The sequence below is a fragment of the Pleurodeles waltl genome, chromosome 7 (genome assembly GCF_031143425.1).
Source record: "Pleurodeles waltl isolate 20211129_DDA chromosome 7, aPleWal1.hap1.20221129, whole genome shotgun sequence".
In the NCBI taxonomy this organism is placed as follows: Eukaryota; Metazoa; Chordata; class Amphibia; order Caudata; family Salamandridae; genus Pleurodeles; species Pleurodeles waltl.
The window spans coordinates 828,586,390-828,603,144 of record NC_090446.1 but is presented as its reverse complement, the minus strand read 5'-3'; the positions used below and the strand labels follow the sequence as shown (position 1 = coordinate 828,603,144).

The 16,755-nt window shown below is 40.8% G+C and overlaps 1 long non-coding RNA gene across 1 annotated transcript in view; it reads left to right on the top strand.

Moving 5' to 3' along the window:
* Window positions 1-16,458, top strand: part of LOC138245623 (uncharacterized) — a 35,147-nt gene extending 18,689 nt beyond the window's left edge. The window contains exons 2-3 of the long non-coding RNA XR_011194153.1: window positions 13,347-13,617; window positions 14,736-16,458. This is a non-coding gene — a long non-coding RNA (uncharacterized lncRNA). The remainder of the gene's footprint in view (window positions 1-13,346; window positions 13,618-14,735) is intronic.
* The last annotated feature ends 297 nt before the right edge of the window (window positions 16,459-16,755 follow it).

Below are 16,755 nucleotides of genomic sequence, written 5' to 3'. Positions count from 1 at the left end.
TTTATCAGAAGACTTGGGGGAACACAGAATTGCACAACAAGTTCTATTGCCATTTGTATTTCTCTACATTTTTTCCTTCCGAATGTAAGACAGTGTGTAAAAAAGACGTCTATTTGAGAAATGACCTGTAATTCACATGCTACTAAGGGGACCCCAGAATTCAGAGATGTGCAAATAACCACTGCTTATCCACACCTTATCTTGTGCCCATTTGGAAAAGTTTGACACAATAAAGAAACATCAGCCATTCATGAATGGGTGACAAATCTCCCAAAGAATCAATGGTAACTGTTGTGGTGTTACTGCTGCGGTATTTGAAAAGGAAGCTAGAGTGCTCTTGACATGAGAGCTTTAATGATCTGTCATGTTTAAGAATGGCAACTTATTTTCATTCTTTCTTCATTCACTATAGAATTAACAGGTTTCTTTCGATGCTAAGAGATGTTAACTCTTAAATTAATAAAAACGTAGACTGCACAAAAGTCTCCATTTTTTAATGCTACATACCTCTAAATCTGCATCTGAAATCTAGGCTCACATGCATCTGCCCAATACAAACCGTAGGATATGACACAGTCCTGAGGGTAAAGGAAGCCAATTAAAATGCCAGCTTCTAAATCACTCGCTGCTCCTGTGACCTTTGCAGACGAAAAGACATAACTACCTTCCCTTTGTCTAAAACCTAAAAGATGCATTGAACAGGCCTCCTTCTGAGTCCTGGTATTGTCCAAAAATGGCATGCAGAAATATCATTCTTTTGTCTACATTCTCAGAGGGATGCTCATTAGAACACCGTCTACGGTAGTTAACTCTCTTAGCATGGCCTCACGGAACAAAGAGCATACATGTACAAAGAGCCATAGCTATAGTCCTAAACCAGCAGGCTATACTAAATGCTGTCAAGTGGTGAATTATGAATTAAATTCAATTCTCCCAGTTTTGATAAAAAATCAAATGTTGAGAACCATTGAATAAGTTTATATAAAACTTTATGGTCTGCATTACTGGTTTTGGAAATAGGAAAATAATAAAAATCACTGTTCTGCCTGCAAAAGGCTAGGCATCTTTTTTTCATGGTTTGACATAGTTAAGCTCTGGGTTCTTTTGGAAAAAAAGGCAGCATACAAGAAAATGGTTTTTGCCTTTCTTTCTGAAAGAGTACTTTCATACCATGACTCTCCATGTCCCGCCACTAATATTTTCACTACTTGTTGGTGTCTATTGTTATATTTTTGTGCCTTATGGTCCGTAATCGGCATCTGTGTTAGTACATGACCTGCTGACTGTTGGACTTTTCCCTTATGCAGGGTCAGCCACAATCTTTTTGCCTCCTGCCTCCTACTTTTTTTTAACTGTTGTTGTTGGCCTTTGAACTCTGAGCACTTTACCACTGCTAACCAGTGCTAAAGTGCATATTCACTCTATGTAAATTGTATTGTTGATTGGATTTCCATGATCGGCATAGATTGGACTAGTAAATCCCTAGTACAGTGCACTAGAGGTGCCCAGAACCTATAGATCAAATGCTACTGGAGGGCCTGCAGCATTGGTTGTGCCACCAACATTAGTAGCTCCGTAAACATGGTTCAGACCTGCCACTTCAGTGTCTTTGTGTGCAGTTTGAAACTGCCAAATCAACTGGTCAAGTGTACCCACTTGCCAGGCCTAAACCTTCCCTTTTCTAATATATAAGACACCCCTAAGGTAGGCCCTGGGTAGCCCCATGGGCAGGGTGCATTGTATGTTTACGGAATGGCATATATTAATGTGTTTTATATGTCCTAACAGTAAAATAGTGGCAAATTCGTTTTTCACTGTTGCAAGGCCCATCGCTCTCATAGGTTAACATGGGGGCTGCCTTTAAATATGATTAAAGCGTAGATTCCTTTTGGGATCGGATGGACATGTGGAGTTTGGGGACTCTGAGCTCACAATTTAAAAAAGTACATCTTTTAGTAAAGTTGGTTTAAAGATTGTGTGTTTGAAAATGCAACTTTTAGAAAGAGAGCATTTTCCTGCATAAACCATTCTGTGACTCCACCTGTTTGTGGATTCCCTGTCTGGGTCAGTTTGACAGTTGGGCTGTTTACACCTCTCTCTAGACAGTGACACAAAGGGAGCTGGGGTATAGCCTCCATATCCTGATGAGCCATCTGTGCTAGGAGGGAGGGGAGGAGTGGTCACTCACACCTGGAAGGGCTGTGCCTGCCCTCATACAATGCAGTCTCCAACCCCCTAGTGAGTGTCCAGGGTTTGGTCTGGGCAAGGCAGGATTTAAAAAACAAGAGAGACTTTCTTTTGAAGAAGCCTACTTCAAAGTACAAAATGGGTATAAGAAGGGCACCCAAAACCACAGACTTTAGATCACTTCTGGAAATCAAGAGGAACCTCTGCCTGGAGAAGAGCTGAAGCACTGCAGAGAAGTGCTGCCCTGCCTGTGCTTTGTGGAGTTATCCTGCGGTTGCTGCTTCTGCCCGGTGAAAAGGGACAAAGACTGGACTTTGTTGTTCATTCCTGCTTGTGAAGAAATCTCCAAGGGCTTGTCCTGAGCTTGCCTCCTGTTGTTGAATTCTCAAGGTCATCAAAGACTTTCCCTGCCAGCACCTGGGCTCTCTGCTGAGGCTCCTACCTTGCCAAATGATGCCCTGTCCAGTTCTTGGGACCTTGACAGGTGATGCTGGCAGACCAAGATTGAAAATCCATGCACACACCGCCGTGCAGGGAAATTTCCGATGCAACCTCGGAGGCGCAGCAGAAAAAATGATGCACCGCCGGCTTTGTGGCTGAAATCAATGTTCCGTCTGCAGTATGGCTGGAAGGCCAATGCACGCGGCTGTAGAAAGGACGTGCAACACCACTAACAGAGGCCGGTAACATCGTAACCCACACAGCGCGGTTTTGCTGAAACCATGCAGCAGGATTTCCGACGCAAACCTTGCTAGGTGCAGAAAAGTGACGCAACGCCTGGCCAGACCCGAGTGCTTGCCCGGTTGATGCATTGCTCTCCCGCAGACCCGACCGGAGAAGGATAAATTACGCACGGTCTTGCTTGCGGGTGAAAATTGCCGCACTGCTCACCTTTTTTCGACGCACACTCACCCGTGCGTGTTATTTTGACGCTACCCAGGTACTTTTGAATGCTAACGGTGTTTTTACTGTTTACAAAAGGATTTAAGACTCTTTTGCTTTTAAAATGAACAACTTGACTTGTGTATGTTAGATGTTTGTCGTTTTGGTCTTGTTTTGTTTAGATAAACATTTCCCATTTTTCTAAACCGGTGCTGTGTCATTTTGTCATGTTTTCACTGAGTTACTGTGTGTGTTGGTACAAATACTTTACACCTAGACTCTGAAGTTAAGCCTGCCTGCTCGTACCAAGCTACAAAGGGGGTGAGCGGGGGTTAGCTGAGTGTGATTCTCCTTTACACTGACTAGAGTGAGGGTCCTTGCTTGAACAGGGGGTAACCTGACTGCCAACCAAAGACCCCATTTATAACACTGACATAAACACTTGATTTATTGCAAAGGAAAATCTGTCAGAAGGGTGGATTATCTGCCGCCTTACATTTGGATTACCCTAAAATCAATGTGGGGTGAATAACTTATGCTGTGTGGGGCAGTACACGGAGAGCCAGATGCATAGAGGAGTAAGCAATGCCAATTGCATGTTGCTTAATCTGTGAATGGGATGACAACTGTGACTTGTAACCTTTCCAGATGCACATTTAATACATAGGGGTACACGGAGTCTCCTAATGGAGGTAACATCAACACCGGAAAAGTTGAAGACAGCTAATGCTGCAATTAGTGTTGCTTTGTCAGTGGTTGAATGAGAGGAGGCCACAAGACAAGTAACATGTCAATATTTGAGGTCAAGCTTAACAACAAACTAGAAGGTAAGATGAAATAAACACACAGCTACATTCATGTCATGACAAACTTATAAATGTTCTTTTTCAAGTATCATAGTCATCTTGTTTTGTACTCTGAGCTTTTATTTCCAGTGAATACTTGCCAGGAGTTTCAATCATTGAGAAGTATTTTTATAGATATATGTGAATAAAATGTTCATATGTTTGCCAACATAAACTGGGCACATGTGCATTCGTATTGAGTTAGTAATAGTGCTTTCCACATCAATCATCTGTGCCCTAACTGCTGTAGTTTCAATGCATAATGCCCTAGTGATGATTTAAAGAGGGGTCCTTTTTCTCAAAAGCACACCTTGCACTTCAATTCACAGATCCTACATGGATGCAGTGTCAAGCAGTAAACTCTTGTGTCTTACCACTTATGTGCAGGCATAACCATCTTCTTAATAGTATTTCAACAATACACTCATTCATAGATATGGACTGCGTGCGTGCTGTGCTGTATTTGTGCTGTATTTGTCTCTTTGGGCTTGTAAGAATTTGGGTTGTTGGATGGGGGTGGTATAAACTTTCTCAATTAAAAACCACAATCGTTGTTAGGGTGAGGACACAAGCAAATCCTAAATTACTCTGAGCTCGACACCCTGGTACACCCTGCACAAGGCAGTCAGGCTTAAATTAGAGGCAATATAAAAAGTGTGTGTGCAACACGTCAAAGAGTAACACAGTGAAAATGTAATACAAAAGGATCCCAGACCAGATTTTTTTAAAAAAATACTGTTAGACCTGATAGCCTAAGGGCCAGATGTATCATCACGGCCCTTTGCGATTCGTAAATAGTGATTTTTAAGAAATCGCTATTTCCGACTCACAAAGTGCCATATATCACATTTGCGGGGCGGTTATAGCGATTTCTTAAAAATCGCAAATGGTATTACCGAATCGCACATTGTGATACCGGCCCCATTCGCAGCTATGGGCATGTTGGCCAATATCTGCAAATCTTTTGCATTTCCAAAATTGCGATTTCTGAACCAGAAATCACAATTTTGGAAATGCAAAACCCCAGGGTTCTGGGGGGCTAAGGCCCCCTCTGCTGCACCCATGTTTTTGGGGGACATGTAAGGTGCACACATGCCAAAAGGGTATAAACTGTGCTTTACATGTACAATCTAAAAATGCATTTGAAATGCATTTTTAAATTTTGCACCAGGTTACCACCTGGTTTCAGTTAATGGTATTTTGCATGTGCAAAATGCCATTCTGCGAAAAATCGCTATTGATGCATCGCAAATTGCGACTCGCAAAACCAGGTCGCAACGCAAAAAATCACAATTTTAGTGATTTCTTATTTGTGGTCTGCGAATGCCTTTGAAGCATCGCAGACCGATTTTTGTGATTTGCACCGTTTGCGAGTGCAAAAAATTTCATACATCTGGCCCTTAGTTTTTACCTGCCTCCCTTCATTTTTCGTTTTTCATTTTTGCTGGATTTAGGACTCTGCACACTTTACCACTGCTGGCCAGTGCTAAAGTGTGTGTGTTCTCTCCCCTAAACCAGTGATAAAGTGCTTGTGTTCTCTCCCCTAAACCAGTGCTAAAGTGCTTGTGCTCTCTCCCCTAAACCAGTGCTAAAGTGTTTGTGCTCTCTCCCCTAAACATTGTAACATTGGCTCATACCTAATTGGCATATTTAATTTACATACAAGTCCCTAGAAAAGTATACTAGATGTGCCCAGGGCCTGTAAATTAAATGCTACTAGCAAAACTGCAGCACTGATTGTGCCACCCCCATAAGTAGCCCCTTAACCATGTCTCAGGTCTGCCACTGCAAGCCCTGTGTGTATACTTTCACTGCCATTTAAACGTAGCGTTTGATACTACTTTCCAAGCCTTAAATTCTCAATTTCTTACATGTCAGTTACCCCTAAGGTAGGTCCTCAAGTTTTATATGCCCTGGTGGTAAAAAACTCCAAAAGTCACATTTTCACTACTGTGAAGCCTACTCCTTTCATAGGCTAGCACTGGAAATTCCCTTATAATGTTTTAAGTGGTCATTTCTGATTTTAGAGGAATAGTCTTGTCATGTTTGGTATGGTTGGAATGCTAGTGAGAATTCCTACGTACTGGTTAAGTTGGATTCTACATTACTATTTTAGAAATGCCAGTTTTAGAAAGTAGGCATTTCTCTGCACTTACTGCTCTCTGTGCCTTACAGCCTGTCTCCACTCAATGCCTAGTCTGCGCTGGTTGACAGCTCCCCTTCTGCATTCCACCCAGAAAGCCATAAACACATTCATATGCATACTGATGGGTCTTCCTGGGCAGGAATGGTGGAAGGATGGAATGACTCTCAGTTACGCCTCAAAGGCCAGTGGCGTGCCCTCACACAAAGGTCTGATAGGGCTGGGATGAAAGGGCAGCCTATGCACTTCAAAATCACTCTTTGAAATGTTCCCTGCTTCAAAGGTACTTTTGATATATATACATATATATTGGGTCTGTGACCCTATCCAATCAGACAATTTTGGACATACAACTGGACTCAGACTGGACTCAGTCAGAGGGACTGCCATGCTGGCCAGAGGCCTCATCTGGGCTGCTTTGCTGGAAGGTCTGTTGCCCTGCTTGTTGCCCTGCTGCTTGCTGGCTTCTGACCCTGTGGGGAGGACTCTGCCACCCCCACAAGTGCAAGAGCTTGGATTCAGCTTGCCCCCTGTTCTGAAGTCTCATGGCCACAAAGGTTCCACCAAAGAGAAAAAAAAAAACCTGTGCATCGGGAAATCGTTGTAACGTTGAAATCCATGCAGTGCCTGCCTCGTGGCTGGAAAATAACTGCATCCTACCGGATCAGCACAGTGCCTGCTATTTCGTACCAGCATGTCCAAATGCAATCTTAAAATGCCACTTCGACTTGGCAATATAACCTCCTTGCCAAGTTTGAAACTCCTCTTTTATTGCATTTAAGTCTCAATTCCCAATATGGAACACATAGGAACCTCTGGGAAACTGGGAAGGGCTGCCCCTGGGAATGTTTAATTCAGTCTTTAGAGGAGAGGGCAGGGTCACTTCACTCACAAGCTAGTCCTAACCATTAAGGTAGCACCCCAAAGCACAGTCCACAAACACTTACTGGACCTGTGGAAGATCAGAACAAGAATGGTCCAGGTGTCTGCAACCTTAGAGAAGCGAAGAAGGACTCAACCTGCTCTCTCTTGTATCCAGGACAAAGAAGTGTACTCCACAAGCCAGTTGACTGACATGCTGTTAGGCTACAGGGACACAATAAGCTGCAACAGGCCTTTTCCCTGAAGTGCCCAGAAGACCAGTTACAAAAGGATCTGGACTAGAATTTGCTGTTGACCTCTGCCTAACACCCTGTGAGTCTCTATGTGCCTGAGGTTGTGGGGACCATAGAACTGTACTCCTATGGTTATTTGTGCACCATCTCCAGAGCTCCATGAACAGAATATGACTGGCAGTTCAACAACGTCAGATTGGATTTTAGCTTCATGCCACTGAACGATGCCTGCACCTTTAAAATAGAAACTAAGGGACTGATTTAGATTTTGACAGGAGTTCTGTCATCCCAGCATGATGTAGTTTTTGGTGGTTTCGGGTACGCCATCATGTTGATGGAATTTGAACATCTATATTTAGATGTATGGTGGCTGAACCAATGCCACTTTAACTGAGTGGAGTCTGCTGCGGAAGTGGTCCATAGCTGCTGATGCAGCAGACTGAAATGCTGACTAGCAGAACTCCATCACTTTCTGAGTGGCTGGATTGTGTCATGCATATTTAGATTTCACAGTAGTGTTGGTGTTCTGGTGGCAGATTCTTGATGGTGGGAGTCCATCATAGGACCTGCTCAAAATTGTACTATGGCTGTGGCTATTGAATGGATGCAAGGAGCACACACCTGATGTATGTTGGCCAATTGTGAATACCTGTATACCACACTATAAAATATACTAAATGTTTGACCATGATCCTTTGATATTCCACTAAAGAACACCATTTTGCTGATGAATTTGCCAATCAGCAATCAGGTTATTTTTTCATTAACTTGTGGGCCACTTTTTCATTTAATTTTAGTTACTCATAATGGCAAAGAGTAGAAATCTGTGTTATACAGAAAGAGAATTGTCAGTCATGGTTGATGAAATCATTAGAGTAGAGACACAACTATTTAGAGCCCAATTACAAAATACAACTATAGTTCAGCAAAGGAAAATGTGGGCAAGAATAGTTAACAGAGCGAATGCTGTAGCAAACAACCTATGTACACAGGAGGAATTTAGGAAGAGTGGAATGACCCACAGGGGAGAGGGCATTCACTGGCCTCCAAGTATCACCTTGAGGCCCAGAGAACTGGTAGTGGTTCTCCTAGCCCCTCATTACAACTTTTCCCATGGGAGGAGAAGGTCTTACAGATCTTACATCTTGAGGGCTTGACACAAATCGCTGTTGGAGTGGAGACTGGTAGGTAAGACATATGTATGTCTCTCTAAACATAAATGTAGTTTTTACTCTTGAGTTATCTTCACATAATGTGTTTCCACCTTTGTAAAACATATGAGCACAATTTTAAAAATCATAAATCTATTGTCATCATCAAATTATTAGTGTTATGGTGCCAACACTCCTTTCACTACTGGGAAATATGTGTGGCCAGAATGTGTGTTGTTCTTTATTTATAATTTCTTGTATACAATTGTTTGTTTGAATGTATTTTGTTGTAGTTAAGATAACAGGTTCAAACCCCCATCCATTATACAATGAAGGTACAGTACTGTTTAATGCATTTTACATATGTCATAATTTTTTTAATGTGTGCACATCTTCACTGGATATCTTTTATTAGGAATGTTCAACTTACAGTTGTCTAAGTGTTGACAATGTCACAGTGAAAGGACTACAACTACCATCATGCCTTGTTTTTTTCACATGGAAAATATGTTTGTAAAGTGATGTTGGTCATTCTCTCTTTTCTTCAATACATGCAAATATATCAAAATTTCAGGCATTTCTCAAACCACATTGTATGCAAAACATAAAAGTGGAATATTTCTTGTAATTTTATGTTGTCACTTTCTTGTCATTTCAGTGAGGTGATGTAATTGGTTTGACAGCTCAAAGTATGTTGAGACAAAGATTTTATATCATGTTTTGTTCTATGTGCAATAAAAGTAGTAATGATAGTAAGTTTACTTAGCAAAGTCTATATGCTGACCAGTGCCAATAATCCTAATAAGTTACATATTAGTCAGACTTTTAGCCTGATAGGCTTTGAAATGGTTAACTTCTAATTTCTCTTCAATACTGAGTTGGGCTGAATATGTGGTATAATTTATGTACACTTCCGATAAAATCTTTTTCATATGCTTTTTTTAAAGTTTGCATGTGCGTAATTTATAACCTATGAGTAATATCCCCAAAACACAGAAAGGTCAAACATATTATTATAAACAAGTTATCAATGTGTGTTTGCTTGATTTGTAGCTCAATGCACATTTGATGCTTAATCCAGACATTCACAGCTTGTTTTCTTGGAATTCATATTCGGTCCTACACCCAGTGCACGTGGACATCCATCTGCCACTAAGGATACCCTAACAAACCTCCACTCTAGACCAGGATCAAGACTTCAGTGAGGACTTCACTCCTGCATGTCTGGATGATGTGGAGGAGCCTGGTCCATATGGCCTGTCTTGGCAGACAGCTCCAGTGAGTCTAACTAGCCATACACCTGCACCTTCCAACTCAGCTGTTATAATACCTCAACCAATTGACACCTCCACTTCCTGTGTCCAATGGAACATCACCCCAATCTTGTGCCCCCAGTCCTGGCAGCTGTTGAGTCAACACTCCCCCACTACCACCTCCAGTTCAGCCAAGACCCAGTGGGATGGGGCACACTGGCTCAAGGGCACAGGGTTGTGGGGGTAGCGTACATGCGAGGGAATCTGTGGGACAGCAAAGTGAGGCCACCGGGATCACTGTCACACAGGCAATCATTAAGCAAGTGTTGTGATCCAAAACATGATGGGTCAGGTCCTAACAGAGCTGTGGGATATTAAGCAGTTGCATAGGAGGTTCAATGTAGAGATGCAGACTCTGAAGTCAAATTTGAGCTCCCTTACTGGGGTGCTGTTTGACATTTACCACCATAGTGTGGGTCTTTCCCAGCACCGTCCACTAGACCAGCCACAGGCACAGACAGGGAGGCCCCTCCACAAGCAGAAAAACCAACAACCACCTCAGTCCCTGCAACTGTGGAACCCCCTCCCTGTCCCAGAATGGAAAGGTCTTTCGGTCAAGACTACCAGGAGAGGATGGCAAGAGCACCACTAGCAAATGATGAAGAACCTAATTTCCTCCAGTGTGTGACTACCACTCTATGGACTACATTCTGGACACATTTCTCTTTTGGATGCCAATTGTATTTCGTCATTGGACTTCAAATTATTTTGCCTCTAAAATAATATTTTAATTCACCATCACTGACTCTTTTTTTGTTTTTTTCCACTTTGCTATTTGTTGTTTATTTCTCTATCGGTGTAGTTGCATTTATAAAATAACGTCATAAAACTCAAAGTCAAGAACTGTTGTTGTAGTTTTTTTTGGTTTTCACTTTTCAATATTTTCCTTCCATAATTACTTTTACAATGCAAGTAATCAATACATTTTTAGCTGAAGAAATCTTGTACTGAGGTAATGTTTCTCCCATGTTCTAAAACAAACACCACACATCTTGATGTATTCATTTTATACATTAGTAAGCAATAATAGTTTCTCTAATGAAAAAAGAACACACGCATAAACAAAATACTCTGTGTAATTTATTGTTTACAGACCTTGACATTATGGAGGAATAGCATGTAACCATTTAAAATAGATATTCGATAGGCAGACTATTATTGATTCATGTCATTAGCAGGAGCCAGCCACCCTGTCTCATAATAGGAGCCCCACATCAATAACACCAATAGCCAAAATCCTGGCAATACATAATGTTGTGACCACAGGATCATTCGAATACACTGTGACAGTATCTAGTGGCATGTCACAACCAATATTAAGTGGTGTGCTACAAAAAGTGATTACAACATGATGTCAGACATCATCTGCTTCATACACTTAACCCAAAATGAGGATTTTGCAAGGGAATTGAGTATGTTATGGGTCAACTTACACATGTGGTCACATCATGTTAAGCAGCACTTGTTGCCTTGGTGGCAACATTCAACAGAAAAAAAGTCTTATGCAATGTTATAAACCTCTATTCAATGACTATGTAGGTGTACATCCAAAGTGTGTTTGTTTTTCAATGGATCAACCAATGTTCCCTTTGTATTTTGCAACAGCAGCATATAGCAGCAAATGTCACATGTCTGAAATGTTCACATGAAGATGGCATGGGGAAGGATCCTAAATCAGAATAACAAGAAAAAATAATACATTTACATGTCAAAATAGAGACATTACACAGTAGTCATTGTCTCAGAAAATTAATCAACAAACATTTATGCCCTGGGATTCCCTAAACTACTGATTCCTAAAGTCATGTCCTGCACAGACTGATATGCTCTTTATATTACAAGTTCTTTGGATTGAATGTATTGCTAGGTAAAAAAATACTTACACTAATGTGAAGAAGTTGTCAATGACATCTTGATGTACGTCAATTCTTTCCTCTTCATCACTATGATTTTCATTTGGCATTTCAACATCCTCACTGGGTGGCTCATCATGGTCTCCATGCTCTGCAATCTGTGGGATTTATCATTGCAGGGCTATGTTGTGCAACATGTAGGCCATTGTTATGTTGCACACTTTATCGGGTGAGTAGAGGAGGGCTCCACCAGTTTGATCCAGACAGAGAAATCTGACCTTTAGGAGCCCAAAAGCCTGGTCCCTTGCCTCCGTATTCTTCCATGGGCCTCTTTGAAGCAGACTTCCCCTGGCGTTGTTGGATTCCTAAGCACTGCTAACAACCATGGTCAGTAAGGATGAGCTGAGTCTCCTATGTGAATGAAAAAGTTAATAGAACAACATTTTCTAATCTCATTGTACATTCTTAAGCTACAAATAAACATATTGACCAATTATCCTTGACCTTACCATCAGGACATTTGCAATCTGACTGTCATCAGTGAAAGTTACTACATAGGGGTTGTAATACTCCACGACGGACACAGCCATGGGCAAAATGTGTGACAGCACAGTATGAAAGCCAGTGGCTGTATTTGTCCCTGTTGACAATCGTGTACATTCTGTACATGTAGGTGGTGTTACGAAAAAAGCTTACTAGCCTCCTAACACTGCTGCCAACAATAACTCCTCCACTTTTGTTGCTGTTACCAACCTCTGGGAGCCACAATGCCTGGCAAAGCAGGAGAGAGGTTCCCTCCCTTCTCAGCTGAGAAGTTGTAACTTCTGACCATGGAGGTCCTGTACCTGTACAGCCAGCTGCACTGGAATCCAGAGGAATAGGTACATGTTTGAATGGAAAATGTATTTCTAAACAACTTTTTAGTTTTGTAACACAGGCTAATTTTTCAATTTTTTTCCTTAGTGAAGTGTGGTCAGCTCAATAATTTAGCCAGGAACAAAATGCTGTTTAATAAAGTTTTTAATCATAAACTGAACTGAAAAACTATCTGAATGAAGAAGGTGACTTTTAATTTCAATTTACTCAAAATTAAAAATTTCCATTTACAAACTAGATGTCCCTTACTTTCAGTGGACAGTAGGAAATGTGCCATGTGTATAATTGAAAATTACAGCCATTTGTCAAAATGAGAGAAATGTAAAGTGCAGCAAACAACTTTCAAGTTATTAACTTCTGTGAATCTTTTTTTTTTTTTGCACTTTAACTTTAGTCCATTGTCTGAGTAATGAGTATCTGTATGTATTTGGAATGTATACACATATGGAGAGAGGTCTGTCCTATGCTGCAAATACATATGACACAGCCTCTTATTCACACCCACAATTATGTCCCATTTCTACACACACTTGTTCATACATAACATTAAACCATGCTCACACTGACATACATGGCAGCCCTTCTATACTGTCCTTAGTCATAGTGTGTGGTTCTAACCATGGTATCTATCTCTAAAAAGATTAGACATTAAGCCAATGAAGCTGGGCGTGGGTGTGTGTGCTTACAAGTTGTTTAGCCCCCATAACTCACAATAAATTGAACTGATCAGAAGTAGCTCTCACTACAGGAAATGTTTCAGATCCATGGCCTGAATGATGTTTGTGGCCTGTGTTTGTAAATTGAAGATATGAGTGTACTCAACCAATCACTACAAATTACTGTAGTATTTCCTAGCAAATAATGCATTTTAGAAAATAATCTGTACCAACTTTTTAGAAATGTTTGTGATAGGTTTTACAAAATTGTGTTGCAGCAACACTGACAAACAAAACCTCACAAAACAACTTAATTTCCATACAGGCCAGAGCCCATCAGAAAAAGCTGATATGTAAGGCCGTCATCAAGAAGGTGCAAACCTTGGGGGTCTACAGGTGATGCTGCAGCAATGGCTGCAGGAGGTGGAAGGATCTACAATGCTAGACTTGAAAATCATCTGAAATCCAGCTTGGCCAGTCCTCCCAGTGTGGGAAGTGCATGTGCCACACCCTGGCCCCTTCTAATGACCCACATACTTGTTGTGGCCTATCTGGATCTTAATTGGCAGTTAAGAGCCCAAAGCAGCATCAAAAGGGTAAGTTATTTTTGAGTTCTTATTGTTAGTTAACTATTTTTTGTTACAAAAATAAATTATGGCATCAACATATAAGTTGACAAGCTTCCAATGCACATGAAGATTTCAGTAAGGCGTAAGTTTTGCACAATATATATGATGATGTGTTTTGTGTATTTATTTCTGTTAAAGGTTTCCATTAGATTCCTTATTACTACCAAAGGACTGTTTTGAGGAGACACATGCCTGACTAAGTAAAAAAAGGCACCTGGATTTTGTCAATGACATGGGGGTCGGTAGTACTAAACAGGGGACAATTGATGATTCTGTCATGTGTGATGCTCCATCACAATTGTGAGGAGGTTTTGTTGGCCCTATCACAAGTGGCATAGCATACAATGCACTTGTAGTGCAGTGGATGTTTCTTGCGTTGCTGAGTTGGTATAATGACTGAGCAATAATGAGCATCTGATCCAAAAGGACTAGGAACATGAGAACAATGGCAACATTTCTTAGCAAAATCATTTCATGAATAAGTTTTTACTGCTAGATGCAAGTAAATTCATTTTAACTCCTGCACAAATGTGCACATAAGCCAGTCTGTTTAAAAAAACATGAATTTAGTAGGCACACATTATTAATTGAAACATGCAGGAATGTGCACACTTTGGTGATAGTGTTACACATTCCCTAAACAACATTTTTGTGTCCTTTGTTGTGTTCAGATGGTAAATCAATATGGAAGCAAATGAATTATTGAAAGGGGGTTTTGCAAGTGGGCAATGTACATAGTACAAAGGTATCTTGCTAGATATTTATTTTTGTAGCATAAATTTACTATTCATAACAACCGATACGTACCATTCAGAGTGTTAAACAATTCCATGAGAAATTTGAAGAGTATAAGTGAAATGATATAAAACGAAGTGGGACTAATGATGGTAATTTACAAATCTGTGAGCAAATGGGTCCATAATATGGTCCCTACATGTACGCTATAACGGAAACGTACACCTACATTTTCCAACCTTGAAGCAGATGAAAAAGAAAATGTGAAATTAGGACATGTTTTGTAAAGTGACCTTGTGCTCATTTTGATTTGCACAGATATACTAAACATGTTGTATGTGCCTTTTCAGCATCTTCAGGAGCAGACAAAGGAGATATCAGCCAGGAAGGCGGGGAAGCAGCTGGCCAGTGTGTGTTGAGTGAAGAAACATTGGACAATCAATAGCAAAGTGGTATGGAGGTTAATGGGACTGACACAAAGGCCACTAGCTCAACATCTTCTATGGAGGCCTCTACAACCAACCAGTCCCTAGTGGTGGTGGACCCTACAGGACCTGTTCTATCTGCACCCTTGTCTGCCACCCAGATTTCCTTCTCCACCCTCCCTGGTGCTTCCTGCCAGATGGCCAAACCTGTCACCCTAAAAGGCTGGGTCCCCTTTGCCAAAGCCACCTCTCCCTGCCCCCGTCCAGTTGCGCTCATTGAAAAGGCTTTTGACCTCTTATGCAGCATCTCTGTAAGCCAAACAGCAATTGTGAATGGCGTCCATGGGCTTACTTCCCAAATGGAACAGATGATTGCATTCCTGGATGCCATATTTAGTTCAGTATCTGGCATGCAGAGATCACTAGTGAAAATAGCCTCTGCACTGACCTCAGCCCCCCAACCAGCCCAACCTTGTGCCTCTGCTTCAGTCTCTTCCTTATCCTAAACCCCACTTCCACCATCAACACAAGCACACTCACTTCTTTGCATGCACCCATTCCAACAGACAAAAACAGCACACCCACACATAAACACAAAGGGTTCAATAGTGTTTGTATGGATTCAGGCCTGAGAGATTTAATCTTGAAGAAGTAGAGGAAAAGTACTTGTTTATTCTGTTCCCTCTGTACTTTTTCTAGTTGTTGAACAAGACAGGAAACTCATAATTCTTATGTGAAGTGGGTTTAGTCTATTTTGTGCGCCATGAGAAAGAATTTTGAAGTAAAAAATAACAAGAAAATGTAATTTTTGGCGGGACTGTATGAAATAATTGAAATGACAAGTCACTTTTTCTGAGAAAATCCAGAAGAGTTGCAAACATGGTGGTGCGATCAACAACCATTAGATACTGAATCTGACTCCTAGAATAAGCCCACCTGAAGGACCAATCAAGAGGACCCTTGACATTAGTGAGGAACTTTGAAGTTGCCCCATGTCTGATGTCTACTGATGAGTTTGCTTTTAGTCTTAATTTCCCCATTTGTTTATGCTGTTCATTATTAATATGCCTAACTAAATCTGAACTGATGATCCATCCTTTGTGCAGCTTGTGTTATACACTGCTTGATGCTGCTGTAAACTGATGTTGGGAGAAGTTGACTGCTCTTGAGTATTTCTGGGTGCTGTCCTATGAGGAAAGGTATAATTAAGTGTGGTTTTGTGTTTCCTTTTCAGCTTAGGTAATTGCAGCAGCATATTTTTATAGTGAGCTGTCATAGCTAGATGATTGTTCCAAATTATTTTTGTCTTTATTTTGGTTTTGTCCACATGTGTTAGACCATTCCCTCATATGCAAGACCAAATTCTTGTTAGAGATAAAGATGTTCCAGTTCTGAAATTGACTGTTAAAATTGTATTTTGATGATTTACTGATGTCACCTACATCTGCTTTGAAATCCGATATGAATGTCCATATTGTGGGTTTGATGACTTTTGTTATTTTGTTAGAATTTTTAACAGTATTGATGTTTGGTAGGCTAAATCTCTCTAGACATTTTGGTCTGTAAAAGGTTTTAATGTATGTTTATAATTTAGTTTTACGCCCCATATATATGGCATTGATTTTGGGATTGTAAATAAAGCTTTGAAACATTATTTGGTTTGGAGTTTGATTTAGTATTAATTTCTTCATGGTGTTTAGAATTGTTTATGATATTATGTAATTGATATGTTTTTGAATTATTCTGACTACTACACTCTTTGGCAAGTCAAAAGATTTAGTTGACCTCAAATGGTGGGAATAGTGATGATATCTCACCTCAGCGATTGTGATTTCTGAACCCGAGACAGGAAGGAGCCCGCCGCAAGTGCACCAGCAGTTTTTGGTAGCATAGGCATACCATATGTGTTTAGAGTGGATTTTGAGCTTGCAATGCTTTTTTCTAA